This window comes from Bos indicus, chromosome 2 (assembly GCF_029378745.1).
Source record: "Bos indicus isolate NIAB-ARS_2022 breed Sahiwal x Tharparkar chromosome 2, NIAB-ARS_B.indTharparkar_mat_pri_1.0, whole genome shotgun sequence".
Taxonomy (NCBI): Eukaryota; Metazoa; Chordata; class Mammalia; order Artiodactyla; family Bovidae; genus Bos; species Bos indicus.
In genome coordinates, this window is record NC_091761.1 from 28,833,597 (window position 1) to 28,853,967 (window position 20,371).

General features: G+C 37.2%; 1 protein-coding gene across 5 annotated transcripts in view; it reads right to left on the reverse strand.

The window, feature by feature from the left end:
• B3GALT1 (beta-1,3-galactosyltransferase 1) overlaps positions 1-20,371 on the reverse strand; it is a 619,500-nt gene that overhangs the window by 555,282 nt on the left and 43,847 nt on the right. For 4 of the 5 annotated variants that reach the window (XR_011569376.1, XR_011569375.1, XR_011569372.1 and 1 more), the window contains exon 1: positions 1-20,371. This exon is cut by the window's left edge; it is cut by the window's right edge. The exons of the other annotated variant lie outside the window; for it this stretch is intronic. The gene's annotated coding sequence lies outside the window, so the exon portion shown is untranslated. 5 annotated transcript variants of the gene reach the window in all.

Here is a 20,371-nt window from a genome sequence, read left to right on the forward strand (position 1 = left end):
GGCATTCCTTCTAAATACTTTGATAATCTATTTATTATCTGCCAAGCATGCCAAGACCAAGAACTAAGATTACTAACATTCTGTTTACTCTAGCTTAACATTTTGATAATCTCTGTACACTTTAACATATGATCTAAGAAATAATAGATTCTGTCCACTGTGTATAATCATTTTTACCTTATTCATTTTTCCTAAAATGGGAAAGTAGGTCACTTCCTCCAAAAATATCTTGAAAATATGCAATCTTACCATCATTTCATCCAAAATGTTCAGTATTTACCTTACACAGGAGAATGCAACAAGAGTTATTAGACCCATTGTGTCTTGGGCTTCAGAGTTTTTCCAATTTAGCAAAATAAGGCAAAATATACTTGAAAAGCCTTCTGTAATTGATTTATGGGAATACAGAGAATTGGTCCAATGAGAGAAAGAACACTGATATTTCTTGTTAGTAACTTGAGAAAAACAAATGCATGTCAATAATTGTTTACTAGATTACGTTTCAGGCTTTTTTTCATAGTAAGTGCTAAAACGTCATCAAATACAAAGGCATATTAGTTTTCCATGGCTATTATTAGCTAAAGTTCAAATTTAAATACTGACATCCCATGCAGCAACTATGCACTGACAACATTGTCTCTAGTAATAACTTACTCAAAGTAGAGGACATTTGAAACTAAAGGAGGTACATTCTTTGTTATTTTTTAAATTGTTAGGATCACAGCTACCAAATGAATACTCAAGTCTATTGCGGCGGCCTGAAAGAATTAATTATATACCCCACATGCTAAAGTTATTACAAGAAAATAAATTATACAGGAAACCCAGCTGGTCAGATATTTCTTCACAAAAGGAAATGTATTTTGGGAAAGGTTTTTATTGCAGAGTGTGTGTGTGTGTGTGCATGTACGCATATGTGAGTGAGTGTGGTGTGCATGTGGGTGTATGTGTATACATGGGTGTTTAAAAAGTGTAGCAAAGGAATGGATGAGAGAAAGAGACTCTCTAGAAATGACTTTATAAACTCCAATCCTCACAGCATATTACCTATATCCCCTGGTAAGACCTGCATTATAGGAAGCCACAGAAATGATATCCTATGACTTTCCTGTATTGAAGGTATTTTTCAGTTAAAATTAAAGGACAAGTTCACCTTCAACTAGAGTTTTATACCAGCCCTCATGTAACGCTGCTGCTGTTCAACATGCTGATCCTGTTCTAACCAGCCCTGGCTTCTCTGCATCCTAATCCTACCTGTGGCAGAAGGACAGGGAGCCAAGGAGGGAAGAAAACCGAGAGAGCTGGAGGGGAACTGTGCCCACCTAGCCCTACTGGATGGCGAAGGGATTTCCAGGCAGAACTCACCCTCAATTGTGGCTACAAGCTGAGGTTACAATTGGCTATGGATCCTTGAGAGAAAAGGCTTCAAACCTTTAAAATTATTGTATATCACTAAGTGATTTAAGACAAATAAAAATTATTACAGAGCCTATATCTTCCAGGTTACAGACGTTATGGTAGACTGGTAAAGAGCTAACAACAACAACAACAACAAAAACATTTTAAAAGAATTACCAAAAAGCATCTGTATTTTAAAGGAGACAAAGAAAGGGCCCAGGAAATGGAGTCATCTAGCTTAACTTCCGCACCTGTAAAAAGAACTGGACAAAATAATCCACAATCAACTGTCAAGTACCTAACAAGGAACTGAATGGAGAAAAATCATCAGCTTGCCTTGCTAAACTAACCTACTTTTATGTAAGAATGCCCTAGTTGACTGAACACTGAGCTCAAATTACCACAGTAGCAACATCTTTCAGAGATTAATTTGAATGCCAAGTAATTATTTAGAATGATCAGTACCTTTGTTGATGAGTATTAGAGCAAGTGCCTTCTCAGTGGTAAACATGTTTTTTGGAAAAAATCCTAACCTCCTTACCAAGCATGAATCCCAATTTCCACCCTTTAAAAGGAGGAGGAAAATGTATGTAATGTTTAAGACTCTACTTCAAGATGCTTACTTGAATAGATCTTAGATGGTCCAAAACCGTGGATCCAAGTTGACATGCAGAAAACTACTTCAATCTGCAAGTCACTAGAGCCGTAAATTTGTGGAAGCAGAATAAACTCCATCAGGTTTTCCTCTGGGGTTCCTATCAACAAGATACAGTAGGCCCTCCATATCTGTGGGTTCAACTTCTATAGATTAAACCAAAGGCAGATAGAAAATATTTGAGAAAAAATAGTTCAGAAAGTTTCAAAAAACAAAACTTGAATTTGCCACATGATGGTAACTATCTACACAGCATTTTTATTGTGTTAACTATTATAATCTAGAAATGATTTTAAAGTATATGGGGACACGTGCATAGGTTATATGCAAATACTACTGCATTTATAAAAGGGACTTAAGGATCTTCAGGTTCTGGTATACCCTGGGAAGGTTGAGGGGGTGGCCCTGGAACCAATCCTTTTGCTGATACCAAGGGATGACTGATTAGTAAACAGTCCATTACCTGGCAAACATAACTGAGATAAGGCGAGAATTAGCAATAAAGCAGGAAGAATATCTAGGTGTTTTTTTGTTTTTTTTTTAACCAAAGCATTTTTATTTTTCTCCCAACAATGTAATCACCAAAAAACTAACAAATAAATTAAAATTTGCAACCGTCTAGCTGGGAAACTTGGATAAAATTCCAAGTACCCTAGGTCTTTTATTTTCTCATCTCTAAAATGAATGTGTTAAATCATTAGATGATTTCTAAAAATCAATGTAGCACTGAACTATACTTATTGAAAACAAACCAGAATTGTATGCTTTCTTTTATACCTATATTTTACAACATATAAATTACTGTAGGCAAAGTTGAAAATGTTTATCTATGGACACTTCTCAGATGTCAAGATGGGGAAGGTGGATAGTATATTAAGAAGTGGTTATCCTTAAACAAATCAGACTTCTTAATTAAGTGAATAGATGGTCAAAAATATACCTGTGGTCACTGGAAGAACAGATAAGCCAGTGTACTTTGTTAGAATAAAGTATGCTGCTATTTTTTCCTTTTGAGAACATTTTGAAGAAAGCAGGCCAAGAACTAAAACATAAAAGGAAGTATTTTAAGCTTCTAAAGAGAATGGAGCTTAACCTAGAGACCCAACCATGTAAGCAAAGCCAAAAATTACACCTCAAGTTGAAATATAAAGGAGGAGAGCTTCAGCAGAAAATCTGAGAAATGAAGCAAGACTATGAACAAAGGACAAATATTAAGAAAGAAAGGAAAAAATAAAATTACAGAATACAAGTACTTGGAAATTCAGGGAAAACTGACCTCAGAAAAGAACTTTGCCACCATCAAAGTACAGCAATCTTATGTCTATGACATAAATTCTTAAAACATGATTCCAGATGAATCTGTACAAATAAACTATTGGTTATGCTAAAGTATTCTCAATTGTTAAAATATCTCTGTAGTCACCTTATTCACCATATTTCATCTGTATTATAAAGTTTAAAATTCCTCATAAAGAATAGCACCCTAAAATACCATCCTTTTCCTTAAAGAAGAGAAGCTATACTATCATCTTTAACTGAAGGACTGCAAACTTCTTTTTATTGCTGTTTAACATCCTCTTCCTTCAATAAGTATCCAAATAATAGTAGAAAATATTTCTATGTTAGTGTGTATATGTGTGTGTGTGTGTATCTGTAGCTATAGAAATATATCTTCAAATATCTTTGGCTCAAAGATGGTTTCAGAGGGAATTACAAACCTGAATGAATCAGCTCGTGACCTCTTTTAAAACTACAGAAATGACTGCTTCATGCTTCATGAACTGTCTTTAATATAATGAATAATAAAGCATGGTGAAATCACCTTGCAGGGACTATTTAAAAGCGAATAGAGTCCCTTTACTTTCCACCATATTATTCCTCTTTGAGGAAGATTAGGAGGAGATACCAGATGGTTAGTTATCCATCCACACTAATCATAAAGACAGTCAATATCAAATGATCCACATTATCATTAAGTTCTTTAGTACATAGTGTATATGTCATTTTTGAGTATCACTAGTAGACTAATCATAGTAAGTAGGTATAATACTTGTTGAATTGCACTGTATTATGTTTATTATCCAATATAAATAGGGTCATGTTCTCAACTGTAGTCAATTATAATATAATAACTAATGCTAACTGATGTAGTAATAAAATAAAAATAAGCACCTGAATAAAAGTTTTAGTAAGCTGTTATCTGGAAACTAAGAAAATGATGAGACAAAAGTACAATGACCTTACACTATAAAGATAAAATAAAAAGCTCCTTAAACCTAAAGAGGAAGATTTCCCAATGCCATGAAACACAACCCTATGAAGGGAGGTCGTTTTTATATCTTTTCAATATGTCCTCAAACTTCCATTCCCAGTAACTTCACTACAGTTTGGGCCAGCCTAGTCCACTTCTTCCCTGAAATACTACAATAATGTAAGTGATTTCTCTTCTTGCCTTCTAAATCTAAACTAGTGCATTCTACAAACCACCAATACATTATTTCTCACATGGTCTGGTTCCATATCTTGAGTTGTATATCCTGTTAACCAGAGGATATACCTATTGATCCAAAGCATTCTCTTGCAGAATCATTCTGGGTTAGCAAGTAGTTTCAATGTAGATAGCAAGAAATTCAGAACCTAGTTCTAATAAAGCCACGGTTATTAACTAGCTATTTGAGATCGAGGAAGGCCCCTTGGGCTCATGATTCAAACTCCAATCTAACAGTGACTTTCAGATTATAAAATTGTAAATCTACAGCACTGTGGAAGACAGAAAGCAATAGGAGATCTGAGGATTGAACTTAAACAGAAATGCAATTAGTTCTCCTGGTTTTAGCTCTGCTTCACACTTCCCAGCCTATTATTATCTTGGCTTCCCTGGTGGCTCAGAGGTTAAAGCATCAGCCTCCAATGCAGGAGACCCGGGTTCAATCCCTGGGTCGGGAAGATCCCCTGGAGAAGGAAATGGCAACCCACTCCAGTATTCTTGCCTGGAGAATCCCATGGACGGAGGAGCCTGGTGGGCTACAGTCCACGGGGTCGCAAAGAGTCAGACACGACTGAGAAACTTCACTTTTCACTTTCACACTTATTTCCAGGAGTACCTCTTAGCACCAATTGAAGCCTTTTGGAGATCTATAAAATTAGCTATGTAGTTTCTTGGCTTTCTGTGCAATTACTTTAGGACTGAATGTTTTGAGGACTGCTAGGTCAGCTACCACCTGCCCATCCACGTTTTTGGTTTCCAAAATTACGTTACTGTTGTCTCTTCTTTTTTTTTGGTCCTTGTGGGTTTATACCTTTAAAGAACAGTTACTATAATTTTAACAAGATTTCAGAAAGAGTGAAAGTCAGTGCACATGTTCAACCTGCCATCATTACTTAGAATTAGTTTTTCTTAAACTTGTTTCAAAAACGATATGCTGTGAGGACTAATTCCAACAGACCTGGAATGGGCCTCAGCTCTGCTACTAAAATTAGAGAAGACCCTACAGAACTGACACCTGGTGAAGGCATGACATGGACTGATTCACAGTGCTGCTTTATAACCACGGGTTCAAAGAGTTTGGGGAGGTTTGGTCTATTATGTCAAGATTGTTTCTTGGTAACAGTGAAATTGATGATCTGCATCTGGTCTCCATGAGACACTTCTTAGGACATTGATTATAGAGCAAAAAATCTGTCTCCATGACCAGCAGACTCATCTGGGCTCAGACTCCATTTGTGGCTTCCTGGCTCCAAGGAATTTTGTGCACTGTTTGTGGTTCCTTTTCTGAGAGAAGTGCATTTAGTATGGCCATTACTAAGGAAGGCAATCAGAGCTGGCACCTGCCCTCTCTTGAGCCAACAGTCTTTGGATGTGATGCATGTCCTTGATTAAATCCTGCTGCAGTATTTCACCACTTTTTCCTGCAATAAATTGCAGGTTTGCATGCATTGCCATTTTGGATCTTGTGACTCTTTCTAAGCAATTTAACACTATTTAACTGCCCCTATTAGTACAATAGGTAACCATATAATTTTAAATTTTTATAATACTGCTTCAGTAATTTCTGTACAACAAATTAGTGTGTTATATTAACTAGGTTAAAAACCATTTTCCTTGGTTTAAGGTCCTCATAATATAAAACCCTCAGGAATGAGTAAATTAAAGTTTATCACAGGGAAATCTCAAAACAAACAGAAGCTTTATAAACAGTAACAAACAAGCCGGCACCAGGCAACAAATTTAGGCACATTTTTGGTGCCATGTGGACCAACTGATAATGATAAATAACTGATAACTCATGATTACCATCCTGACACTCCATCATTTATCATAAAGGAATGTGCCTCAAATTGTGAACTGAATGTCATGAACTGATGCAGTCAAAACAGAGAATCCCAGAACTACAGATTTTTCATCTATATACCTAGAAATCTTTACAGAACAGCTGCTGTTAATTTCATCTATTAGGCTCACATAAAGGAAAAAGAATCATAAGTAGGGTAATTCTGGCCCATATCCTCTAGGAACGTCAAAACCCAACAGTGATCACTTGAATTGCATTTTGAATCAACATTAATACTCATTCTGAAGCAGGGCACTAGTGCATTTCCAGCCAAAAGAGTGTAGCCAAATTCTGCACCTGCTGAAACCCTACTCATCAATCAGAGTTACATGTGAGCCAAGAAGCAATAAGCCACCATGGAGATTGTTGGTGGCCTGGATTGTTTCTATCAAACTCCCACAAGCAAGACAATATCACTGGCTGTATTTCAAAAAGAAATCAGGAAACTGAGCCAATGTTAACTTTTGAACTTGCAGAGTAACTTTGGAGCACTAGGTCCTAGACGTCAGAAGCAAAAACAAGTACGAGTTCTCAAATGAAATTTTTCTTAAAAACTTGAATTTCTGAGCAGTTACCAAATGTGAAGCTCTGATCTAGGTTTATACACAAAACCTAGTGAGAAAAACAAAACTATTCCCATTTTACAAATGAGAAAACTAAGGTTCAGTTTGACAAATGAGAAAAGCATATACATAACTGACACTCTCAATGCTTCAAATGTCATAAAACAGGATCTGAATACAGATGTGCATCGCTGCAACATGCTCTTTCTAATACACCCAATTCTCTCCTAAAAAACCTCTATTACCCGTCTATACTCCGTCTGTACATACTCAGTTATAATTCCCTTTGCATTTTCTAAATTTAACATGGCTGCCTATCTTACTAAGTTATTGAGTGTCCTAATAACCTGGCATTTCAGCAAAGTAGCCAACCATTCAGTCATTCATTCACTCATTCATTTAATAAGACATATGAAAATCAACACTAAATATTCATTGGAAGGACTGATGTTGAAGCTGAAGCTCCAGCAGTTTGGCCACCTAATGTGAAGAGGCAACTCATTGGAAAAAGACCCTGATGCCGGGAAAGACTGAAGACAGGAGGAGAAGGGGATGACAAAGCATGAGCTGGCTGGATGGCATCACTAATACAATGGACATGACTTTGAACAAACTCCAGGAGATAGTGAAGGACAGGGAAGCCTGGCGTGTTGCAGCCCATGGGGTCACAAAGAGTCAGACACGACTGAGCAACTGAACAATCACATCAAATAAACATTCTGAGCACCAATCTATTCAAAGTCATATGTACAGAAAAGAAGACAGAGGCCCTTAACCAAAGATCTTCTAAAACAGAAATCAATTTGCATCTATGATATATACTTTACCACCTAAAATGAACTTTTCACATATCCAACACGCATGCCACATACAACCTTACACATGCACACTCTTAAATTTTCTCTCCTTTGCTAAATTATGACCTATATATCACAGGCTGGCGAACAAATACTTCAAGCTATTGAACAATGGGGCTATCTGCCTCCTTGCTTTGCATGGCTGTAGTCTCACAAACAATATACCTTGTCTATGCTGCGATAATAGAGCAATCGTAATAATGTTTGATTGTGCTTTGCCTTTACTTCATAAAAAAATGACCAGAAAATAGAAAATGAAGGTATTGTTTTGGAGATAACTGAGACAAAAATGGAAATGGTGAGTCATGCCACAAGTGATGAATCCTAAGCTTGACTGGCTGTGTTTCCAATCGCGAGGAAAAATAACACAATCCAAAATCATGAAGAAGAACCACCCTATTTCTATCAGCGAGGATTCTGTCTGAAAGCTTCCATTCAGTGACAGATGAAATAAATAAGCATTTTAGTTTATAAGTTTAAAAATCAAGGTTCAAAAGCTTGCCAGTAATTTGGATTCAGAGAGGGCTTTACCACCCTCAGACGGTAGCTACACAGCTGGTACAGGCCCCTTCACCAAGACAGGAAAACCTGGGAGTTCATATTTCTCATGAGAAATTCTTCAAGGAAGTTGATAAGAAGCCATCAAAGTGAACAGCAGAATTTTTTATTCTTTTCCTTGCATAATCATCATAAAATGCTTCTCAACAGTCAAATCACTTATTTTAATTTTCCTAAAAGTCATGCAAGTAATGTGAACTTATCTAGCATGTTATAGGGAAAATATGGCACATTCAGGCATTCAGAGAGGTATATCAGGTAAATTTTTTTTTATATTTGGTGTTTAATTCAGTTTTTAATTTTTAAGAATATTAAAGCTATAAATCATAAAATTTCCCTATTTATAGACTAATTATCAATTTTATCACTTTTTAACTTCCTGGGAGTTGAATCTCATTAGTGAGATTCTACTGTTTTTCCTCAAGACATTCAACTATTAAATGCTTTAACTGGAAGGTAGGGGACAGCTTGCATCAGGATAATCACTGTAAAAATATACTGGGGAAGAACTTTTCATTAAAAATTAGGTAACAATTTGATAAGTTGTATTTCTATTCACAGAAATTAAATAATACGTTTAGAAAGTAGAGAAAGAAAGCGTTAGTCGCTTAGTTGTGTCTGACTCTTTGCGACCCCATGGACTATAGCCCACCAGGTTCCTCTGTCCATGGAATTCTCCAGGCAGAGTACTGCAGTGCGTTGCCATGCCCTTCTCCAGGGGATCTTTCTGACCCAGGGATCGAACTCAGGCCTCCTGCATTGCAAGCAGATTCTTTACTGTCTGAGACACCAGGGAATTTGTATTTCTCTCCATAAAACTAAATAATACATTTAACCACCATATTAATTTGTTTGGATGTTCAAAATAAGCAGATTCTAACTTTCCTGAGAATGTGTGTCTTTATTTTATGTAAGTAGTACACGAGAGTCTCACCTTGAGAAAAGTGATCATTGGCTGGATTCTTGGAACCATTCAAAATTTTAATATTTTAAAAATTAGTCTCCTCTTATCTCAGATATAGCTCATTTCTCAAATGAAATATCCTTATATTTTTTCTCTCAATATTAGTTCTTTTTTGTTAAAAAGCTTATAACTATTAGATACCACACATTTTTTTAACTCATTAAATATATTAAGTTATCCCTGGGTAGCTCATTCTAGTGGAATTTATTATAAGTCTTTGTTATATTGAAGTCTTTGAAAGACATGCCTATGTCTTTATGGAGTGTTCTATGTAACCATCTCTGTTTTTAAGAGCAAACATCTCAAGATACTGAGTGTATTTCTGCTTATGGCGGGGGCATTGGTAGAGTTAATAAATAATTTTTAATACATTAAAAATTTTAATTTAAAATAGTTCACCTTAGTTTTTGAAAGATAGAAATAACCAATTCCTCAATATTTTATTCTAAAAGTGTGCTTCTTTTATTGTTTTTAAGACCATTAAAATAAAATAGCTTAATAGCTTTGCATATCAGTCCTTTTCTAGAAAATGCAGTCTTTTAAAATAGCATTTTATCATCTTTTAACAATGTAAATACCTGTCCTAAAACTATGGAAGAAGCAAAAATATATATATATCCTTATAGGCACAAGGATATAACTTTAGTTTTTCCACTTTGGGGCTGCTATTTCTTCAAACATCTACCACCTTGCCAATGTTAATATGTATATAAAAGCTCTGAAATAATACATCACATTACAGGAAAAATATAGTACACTGAGGTACTTACATAATCCTGAATGTCAGATTTTAAGTCAGTTACTTTAGGCAGACTGTCAGGTGAGAGAGAAAAAAAATAATAATAATAAAGGAAGGAAGGAAGAGGGAAGGGAGAGAGGTGGGGAAGTGAGAAGAAAAGACAGAGGGAAGGAAGGTGGGAGAGAGGGATAAATTGTTCTGACACTTTAAGAATTTATATACCAGACAGCCTGGAAAATTGCTTACTAGGTAGATATTTAAATATTAGTAGAAAGAAAAAATAACTAAAGAATGCAAATATCACTTCATTCATTAAAGAGATTGAGATTGAACAACCATATCCTACAAAGAGTATTAAGAAATTGCAGTGTCTTAAACACCAAGGACGGAGAAGGAAATAGCAACCCACTCCAGTGTTCTTGCCTAGAGAATCCTGTGGATGGAGGAGCCTGGTGGGCTGCCGTCTATGGGGTCGCACAGAGTCAGACCCGAATGAAGCAACCTAGCATGCATGCATGCATTGGAGAAGGAAATAACAACCTACTCCAGGATTCTTGCCTGGAGAGTCCTGTGGACAGAGGAGCCTGATGGGCTGCTTATCCATGGGGTCGCACAGAGTCAGACACAACTGAAGCAACTTAGCATGCATGCATGCATTAGAGAAGGAAATAACAACCCACTCCAGTATTCTTGCCTGGAGAATCCCATGGACAGAGGAGCCTGATGGGGTGCTTGTCTATAGGGTCGCACAGAGTTGGACACGACTGAAGTGACTTAGCTGAAGCGACTTAGCAGCAGCAAACACCAAAGAAGAGTTTCTAGACTAAGGAAGGAGTGGCCAAAGGTACTGAATGACGTCAAGATTTTAAACAAGAAAGGAACCAACAACTTCCCTGTATATTTTGCCCTTGGATTTAATGGTTAAAAGCTTCCAAGTGACTGGTAACTTCAAAAATTGGCATAAAATTGGCTGAGGAGTAAATGGAAATTGGGAAAATGGATCCCAATTTAGATTACCACCTGCACAAATTTATAAGCTGAGGTAGCAGTTAAAATAGGATGTGGGATAGCTACTTTGTTTCTGTTATTGTTTTCAAGATAGAAAGTCTTTAAATGCACCTAGAGAAGTACCATTAGAGAGGGAGGTAAGATTTTTAAGAAAATGGGAAGAAAAATTATTGACAGCCAAACGGAGGGATGCTTTTTCCATCTTGACCTGGTTAAAGGATCAATGAATTGGTGAGAATGTAGGTGTTTCACTAAATGTGGTGTCTGAATATTGAGGGTTTAGATATCAGTCTGTTCCTGACCATGGTTTTCTTTGTGAACTGACATATGTTAGAAGCTGAGAAGGTGTGGGAAGGTGGAATTTAAAGCTGTGCTAAGTAGATGGTACAAGAGAAAAAATAAACATCATATATAGTAAGTATTCAGCTTAGTGGTTTAAGACAATCTTAAACCACTAGTTAATATGCTAAAACTAATCATTTTACATATACTAGAACAATTTTTTCTAAGACTACTCTGTCTGTAAAATGAAAATGCTCAGAGATGTATTTTCTTTAATAGGTTTGTAAGATTCATGCTGATATTTGGTAGAAACCAATGCAATACTGTAAAGCAATTATCCTTCAATTAAAAATAAATAAATTTTAAAAAGAATAGTGACACACTCCCAAAACAGAAGAAAATACTCAGATATATTTTCTTTAACAGGTTTGTAAGTATTGACATTCAGCATTTATTTATTTCACTGAATAAATACCCTTTTCAACTTTTTAAGTATACATTAATAGATTTTGTGGGTTACACTATATTAACAGAGAATCCACTATTTTAAAAGGATGCATCCAAAAACAATATTAAGGATAAATTTAACCAAGGAGGGGAAAGATTTGTACGCTGAAAATTACAAGACTCTGATAAAACAGTTAAAGAGAAACAAAAAAATGGAAAGATACCCAATACTCATAGCTCATAGAACATTATTAAAATAGCCATACCACCCAAACTGTTGGTTGCTCAGTCATGTCTGACTCTTTACAACCCCGTTAACTATATCCCACCAGGCTCCTCTGTCCATAGGATACTACCCAAAGTCATCTATAAATTTAATGCAATCCTTAACAAAATTCCAATGGTATTTTTTACAGAAACAGAAAAAAATAATCCTAATACTTGTATGGTACCATACCCCTGAATAGCTAAAGCAATCCTGAGAAAGATGAACAAAGCTGGAGACATTACATTTCCTGATGCGAAAGCACACTATGAAGCTACAGTAACCAGAACTGTATGGCACTGGCATTAAAACAGAGATTAATGGAACAGAATTAAGAGCAAAGAAATAAATACTCACATATATGGTCAACCAATATTTTACAAGGGATTCTTTACCAGCTGAGCCACAAGGGAAGCCCTTGACAAGGGAACTCTTCAACAAATGCCATCTGTGATAGTCTCTTCATTAATGATGTTCAGTTCATTTCAGTTCTCAGTCATGTCCGACTTTTTGCAACCCCATGAACCGCAGCATGCCAGGCCTCCCTGTCCATCACCAACTGCCAGAGTCTACCCAAACACATGTCCATTGAGTCAGAGATGCCATCCAACCATCTCATCCTCTGTCGTCCTCTTCTCCTCCTGCCCTCAATCTTTCCCAGCATCAGGGTCTTTTTAAATGAGTCAGCTCTTCACATCAGGTGGCCAAAGGATTGGAGTTTCAGCTTCAGCATCAGTCCTTCCAATGCACACCCAGGACTGATCTCCTTTAGGATGGACTGGTTGGATCTCCTTGCAATCCAAGGGACTCTCAACAGTCTTCTCCAAAACCACAGTTCAAAAGCATCAATTCTTCGGTGCTCAGCTTTCTTCACAGACCAACTCTCACATCCATACATGACTACAGGAAAAACCATAGCCTTGACTAGATGGACCTTTGTTGGCAAAGTAATGTCTCTGCTTTTTAATATGCTGTCTGCTGCTGCTGCTAAGTTGCTTCAGTCATGTCTGACTCTGTGCGACCCCATAGACAGCAGCCCACGAGGTTGCCCATAACTTCCCTTCCAAGGAGTAAGTGCCTTTTAATTTCATGGCTGCAAAATCACCATCTGCAGTGATTTTGGAGCTCCCAAAAATAAAGTCAGCCACTGTTTCCACTGTTTCCCCATCTATTTGCCATGAAGTGATGGGACTGGATGCCATGATCTTCATTTTCTTAATGTTGAGCTTTAAGCCAGCTTTTTCACTCTCCTCTTTCACCGTCATCAAGAGGCTCTTTAGTTCCTCTTCACTTTCTGCCATAAGGGTGGTGTCATCTGAATATCTGAGGTTATTGATATTTCTCCTGGCAATCTTGATTCCAGCTTGTGCTTCTTCCAGTCCAGAGTTTCTCATGATGTACTCTTTATATAAGTTAAATAATCAGGGTGACAATATGTAGCCTTGATGTACTCCTTTTCCTATTTGTAACCAGTCTGTTGTTCCATGTCCAGTTCTAACTGTTGCCTCCTGACCTGCATATAAGTTTCTCAAGAGGCAGGTCAGGTGGTCTGGTATTCCCATCTCCTGAAGAATTTTCCACAGTTTATTGTGATCCACACTGTCAAAGGCTTTAGCATAGTCAATAAAGCAGAAACAGATGTTTTTCTGGAACTTTCTTGCTTTTTCGATGATCCAGAGGATGTTGGCAATTTGATCTCTGGTTCCTCTGCCTTTTCTAAAACCGGCTTAAACATCTGGAAGTTCACAGTTCACATATTGCTGAAGACTGGCTTGGAGAATTTTGAGCATTACTTTACTAGCGTGTGAGATGAGTGCAATTGTGCAGTAGTTTGAGCATTCTTTGGCATTGCCTTTCTTAGGGACTAGAATGAAAACTGACCTTTTCTAGTCCTGTGGCCACTGCTGAGTTTTCCAAATTTGTTGACATATTGAATGCAGCACTTTCACAGCATCATCTTTTAGGATTTGAAATAGCTCAACTGGAATTCCATCACCTCCACTAGCTTTGTTCGTAGTGCTGCTTCCTAAGGCCCACTTGACTTCACATTCCAGGAGCTACCCCGCATCCAAGGTCAGGGGTGGCAGCTGAGAGGAGCTACCCCAGGTCCAAGGTAAATGATGTCAGGAACCTGGGTAATCACATGTAGAAAAATGAAACTGGACTCTATTATATATTGCTCAGAATGAATTAAAGACATAAACAAGAGACCTGGAGAAGGCAATGGCAACCCACTCCAGTACTCTTGCCTGGAAAATCCCATGGACAGGGGAGGCTGGTAGGCTGCAGTCCATGGGGTCACTAGGAGTCAATCACGACAGAGCGACTTCACTTTCACTTTTCACTTTCATGAATTGGAGAAGGAAATGGCAACCCACTCCAGTGTTCTCGCCTGGAGAATCCCAGGGACAGGGGAGCCTGGTGGGCTGCCGTCTATGGGGTTGCATAGGGTCAGACACGACTGAAGTGCCTTAGCAGCAAGAGACCTGAAACCACAGAACTCCTAAAAGAAAACAGGGAAATATCTCATTGACACAGTTTTTGGCAATGACTGTTTAGGTATGACACCAAAAGCACAAGGAAAAAGGCAGCACGTGGGATTACATTAAGTTAGAAAACTTGTGTACAGCAAAAGAAACAGAGGAATTGCAAACCATATATCTGATAAGGGTCTAATATCTAAAATAAAAAGAACTAATAGAAACCAATAACAAAAAACAATCTGATTTTTAAATAGGCAGAGGAACTGAATAGACATTTTAACTTAGGAGACATACAAATGACCAAAACATACATGATTAGATGTGCAACATCACTAATCACCAAGAAAATGCAAATGAAAACTAAAAGGAAATATCATTTCACACCTGTGTGGAGGTTCCTGAAACAATTAAAAATAGGACTATCATATTATTCAGCAATCCCACTTCTGGGTATGTATCCAAAGGAAGTGAAAATAGAATATCCAAGAGTTACCTGCACTCTATGTTTATTGCAACATTATTCAAGATAGCTAAGATATGGATACAACTACCTATCAATGAGTGAATGGATAGAGAAGATGTGATATGATATCATATGTATCATATAACATAATAATGGAATATTATTCAGCCATGAGAAAGATGGGATTTGGGACAGTATGGGTAGTCTTAAGGCTGTTACAGTAAGTGAAATAAGTCAAAGATGAATACTGTTTGTAACACTTATATGTGGAATCTACAAAAAGCATAGCAACAAAAAGAATGGTGGTTAGCAGGGGCTGGAGTGGAAAAAATTAGGAGATGATGGTCAAAGGGTACAAACTTCCAGTGAAAAGATAAATAAATTTTGATGTACAACATTGTGATTAGAGATGACAATACTGTGCAATAAAATTTAGAGTTGCTACGAAACCAGATCTTGAGTGTTCTTACCACAAAAACAGAAGTGATAATTATGTGATATGATGGAGGTGTTAGCTAACACTCTGGCGGTGGTCATAATGAAATATATAAGTGTATCAAATTAACATGTGTAGACCTTGTATGCTGTGTATGTGTTACTCACTCAGTTGCATCTGACTCTTTGCAACCCCATGGACTGTAGTCCACCAGGCTCCTCTGTCCATGGGATTCTCCAGGCAAAAAAACTGAAGTGGGTAGCCATTCCCTTCTCCAGGAAATCTTCCCAACCCAAGGATCAAACCTGGGTCCCTTCAAGGCAGGCAGATTCTTTATCATCTGAGCCACCAGGGAAGCCCATGTGTACACCTTAAAATTACACAATGTTGTATGTCAATTATATCTCAATAAAGTTGGAAGGAAAAAAATAATGATAAGGTAAATTAAAAGACAAGCTACAGACTGGAAGAAAATATTTGCAAAAGACACATCCAACAGAGTACAGTTACTCAAAATATACAAAGAACCCAGAACTCAACAACAAGAAAACAAACAACTCAAAAAAATGACCCAAAGAGCTTAACAGGTATCTCTCCAGAGAAGATACACACATTGCAAATAAGCCAAAAGATGCCCCACATCATATGACATCAGGGAAAACACAAATTAAAATATCATTAGGGAAATGCAAAAACAACAATGAGGTTCTACCACATACCTATCTGACTAGTTAAAATCCAGAACACTGACACCAAATGCTGGCAAAGATATGAAGCAACAGATCTCATTCATTGCTGGTGAGAACGTAAAAATGTACAGCCAACTGGGAAGAAAACTTAGCAGTTTTTTACAAAACTAAACATAATTCCTACCACATGATCATGCTCTGTACTATTTACCCAAAGAAACTGAAAACTTATGTTTAAAAAAAAAAAAAAAAGCCTGCACATGGATGTTTACAGCATTTACTTCCTAAGTACCAAATCTTTGAAGCAAATTAAGACATCCTTTAGTAGGTGAACAGAGAAACTGTGGTCTATCCAGATAATGGAATATTATTCAGCCTGGAAAAGAAATGGCGTATTAAGCCATGGAAAAAACATAGAAGAATCTCAAATTCATATGGCTAAGTGAAAGAAGCCTATCTGAAAAAGCTGTTTGCTTTCAACTATATGTCATTTTGGAAAAGAAAACTATGGAGACATAAAAGAGATCCATGGGGAGTTGGGGGTAAGAGAGAAATAGGCAGAGCACAAGGATTCTCAGAGCAAATATTTTGCATGCTTTTATAATGCTGGATATATGTCTTTACAAGTAAACCATAATATATTCTGTGAACTGTGGATGGTCATGATGTGTTGATGTAGTTTCACTGTTGGTAAAAAAAAAAAAGGAATGGACCATTTTGGTGAATGATGTTGATAATGGAGGAGGGGTACATTTGTAGGGACAGGGGTACATGGGAAATCTGTTTACCATACTCTCAATTTTGTTGTAAACCTAAACTGCTCTAAAAAACTGAGTTCTTTCCCTGGAGGAAGAAATGGCAACCCACTCCAGTATTCTTGCCTGGGACATCCCATGGACAGAGGAGCCTGGCGGGTTATAGTCCATGCGGTCACAGAGTTGAACACAACTTAGAGCCTAAACAACAACAAACCGAGACTCAGAGATGTGCAGTCACTCAGCTCCTTCGACCCCAGATGGGTCGAATTCTGAGAAGTAGTTCAAAAAAGTAAAGTAAATCTTCTAAAATACGCTTCCAAAAAGAAACAGATATAAGACTTTCGGGAAAAAAAAAGTGACACGAAGGCTTTGGCTTAACTTTATTCTTCTACTTTAGGTTTTTCTCTATTTTTAATATATACTAGATTTTCAGCCTAGGTTCATTTTTCTCTTCAATCACCTAATGATTTTCTTTCTGCCACAATTACCAAAACTCATTATAAAGATGTGACTCCATATTTTCCATTGTTTAGAATATTTGAGAGTAGGGGTTCTGTTTTATGGTGATTAATGTATTTCAACTTGGAAATCTTCCTTTCAACCTAAAAAGCAGACCTTAGGTGAACATTTTTCTTCAAGAGCTATTATACAATTACAATGCCCACTCCTGAATGGCTTGATTCCCATTTATCCACTTAAGTGTTTTCCATCGATTTTTAAAAAACATGTTGTTTTCTAAAAATACAGCTAAATGATATGCTTATAATCTATACAGGAAACACTAGTTAAACTGCTATGAAAAGGTTTTTATGCTCATATGTATATACTCAGAATGAGGATATTTTGAAGAGAGAAAAGAGGCGAAGAGTGGAAAGTGGATTTCACTGTTTTAACACAAACATGGCAATATCCAGCTGTGTGATGAACTTTGAAACCTAGATGTACAGGAGTCTTGAAATATAGTCCAGAATGTTGAATTGTAAAAATAGATAAACACTTAAAAGTTCTTAAAATCAAAACATTATTCAAACTAACCGGAAAAGGCAGGTTTTACAGCATTTCAAAAAGAATATAAGCCAAAATTTACCAATTTACAGTTATAATATGAGTAAGTTCCAGGCATCTAATTTACTGCATGGTAACAATAGTTAATAATATGGTATATGCATGAATATGCTGAGACTAGATCTTAAGTGTTCTCACCACAAACACAAAAATGGTATCAATGTGACAGTGATAAATGTATTAATTAATTTGATTGTGGTAATCACTTCTTATCCTTATCAGAGGGCAAATAGAATGAAAACCACAATCACAGAAAACTAATCAAACTGATCACATGGACCACAGCCCTGTCTAACTCAATGAAACTATGAGCTGATGCCATGGTTGCCCAAGACAGACAGGTCACAGTCGAGAGTTGTGACTAAACGTGGTCCACTGGAGAAGGGAATGGCAAACCACTTCAGTATCCTTGCCTTGAGAACCCCATGAACAGTATGAGGAGGCAAAAAGATATGACACAGAAGGATAAACTCCCCAGGTCAGTAGGTGCCCAATATGCTACTGGAGAAGACTGGAGAAGTAACTCCAGAAAGAATGAAGAGACAGAGCCAAAGCGAAAATCAACGCCCAGTTGTGGATGTGACTGGTGATGGAAGTAAAGTTTGATGCCATAAAAAACAATATTGGATAGGCCATAAATCAACTCATTGGAAAAGATCCTGATGCTGGGAAAGATTGAAGGTGGGAGGAGAAGGGGATGACAGAGGATGAGATGGTTGGATGGCATCACCGACTCAATGGACATGAGTTTGAGTAAACTCTGGGAATTGGTGATGGACAGGGAGGCCTGGCGTGCAGCAGTCCATGGGGGTCACAAAGAGTCAGAAACGACTGACCGACTGAACTGAACTGAATCATTTCATAGTGTGAGTATATACACACACACATACACATACTTATGTATAAAACCATCATATTGAAAATCTTAAAAAAATAGAAGGCAAGAAATGTAAGATAGTGAATGATTAATCAAGCCAACACATGATTCTAACAGATCTGGGTTCAAACCCTAACTTGATCAATCCTAAGTTGTAGAACTGAAGGTGTGTGAGTAACTACATCACTTAACTACTGGGCCACAGTGTTTTCATCTGAAAATGAAATTAATGCATTTTCATCCAAGCCTGTTGGGATCCAATTGGTACCTGTAACAGAGGACTTAGCACAGGGCCTTGGCACACAGAAAATACTCAGTGATCCTGGTCACTATTATTCGTCGTTAATAGACATTTTCTGTATGATTAGGTACCCATGTCTGAGGAATTACAAAAATCACATGTGTTATCATTCTGCACACCCCTCTTCTAAAGAAGGAGATAAATTTCTTCATTTGAGTTCCAACAAAATAGAGTGTGTTCTTTTTTGTTCTTTGTGTCAAACAATAAGCAGGACAACGGGGTAATTCTTGAAAGAGAATTCTTAAAACATCCAAATGAGTGACATCCAGAAATTCTCCATGCTCTTCTACTTTTGAATTACAGTGACCTCAGTTTACAGAAATGCTATCACTTGCATCAATGCAGAGGTATTTGATAACTGAAAATCATTTCCAGTTTTTGCTGTATTTATGCATGAGTACCATCTTCAGTCCAACAGGTGATGGAATTCCAGTTGAGCTATTTCAAATATGAAAAAGATGATGCTGTTAAAGTGCTGCACTCAGTATGGCAGCAAATTTGGAAAACTCAGCAGTGGCCACAGGACTGGAAAAAGTCAGTTTTCATTCCAATCCCAAAGAAGGGCAATGCCAAAGAATGTTCAAACTACCGCACAATTGCACTCATCTCACTTGCTAGCAAAGTAATGCTCAAAATTCTCCAAGTCAGGGTTCAACAGTACATGTACCGTGAATTCCAGATATTCAAGCTGGATTTAGAAAAGGCAGAGGAACCAGAGATCATATTACCAGCATCCACTGGATCATGGAAAAAGCAAAAGAATTCCAGAAACACAACTACTTCTGCTTATTAATTATGCCAAAGCCTTTGACTGTGTAGATCACAACAAACTATGGAAAATTATTCAGGAGATGGGAATACCAGACCACCTTGACCTGCCTTCTGAGAAATCTGTATGCAGGTCAAGAAGCAACAGTTAGAACTGGACATGGAACAACAGACTGATTCCAAATTGAGAAAGGAATACGTCAAGGCTGTATATTGTCACTCTGTCTATTTAACTTACATGCAGAGTACATCATGCGAAATGCCAGCCTGGATGAAGCACAAGCTGGGATCAAGATTACCGAGAGAAATGTCAATAACCTCAGATACACAGATGATACCACCCTTCACTTCACTGGCAGACAGTGAAGTGGAACTAAAGAGCCTCTTGATGAAACTGAAAGAGGAGAGTGAAAAAGCTGGCTTAAAACTCAACATTCAAAAATGAAGATCATAGCATCCAGTCC